Source organism: Brassica oleracea, chromosome C2 (genome assembly GCF_000695525.1).
Source record: "Brassica oleracea var. oleracea cultivar TO1000 chromosome C2, BOL, whole genome shotgun sequence".
Classification (NCBI taxonomy): Eukaryota; Viridiplantae; Streptophyta; class Magnoliopsida; order Brassicales; family Brassicaceae; genus Brassica; species Brassica oleracea.
The window spans coordinates 45,168,207-45,168,721 of NC_027749.1; positions in this window are offsets into that span (position 1 = coordinate 45,168,207).

Consider the following 515-nt stretch of genomic DNA (forward strand, 5'->3'; position numbering starts at 1 on the left):
CTCGGATTCTTCCTCCGAAGGACGAGAGGATGGGGAGGAGGATAACGATGGGATCGAGGAGGCGTCGCTGCCACGTCCTGCTGAGGAGGAGACGATCTACGAAGCTGGGGATACAGATGTTCCTCCACGTCCCGTTGTAGACTCTCTTGCTTCTATTCCTACTCGGGCGGAGGACCCAACTGCTGCCGCTACCAAGGGTCCTGACGATCAAGATTCTGTTCTTTGACGTGTCGCTTATGTATTTATCTGTTGTGGTCTTGATAGACCCTGTTGTTGTATGATTAGACATATTTTTATATATATTTTTTTTTTGGCAAGTCGCTGTTTTAAGCGATCTTTAAATTTGTGGATTGTGTTTCTCATCTGTACTTGCAAACTTCAAAGTAAACGTCAGTATCTTTAGTGTTTCGCGATGAGTTCGCTTAGAAACAATAGATTCCCGACCTTTGGCTTTTGCAAATAGATAAGGAAATGTACCGCTAGGGGATTTATTCAGCTCTTGTCGCGTTTCGATC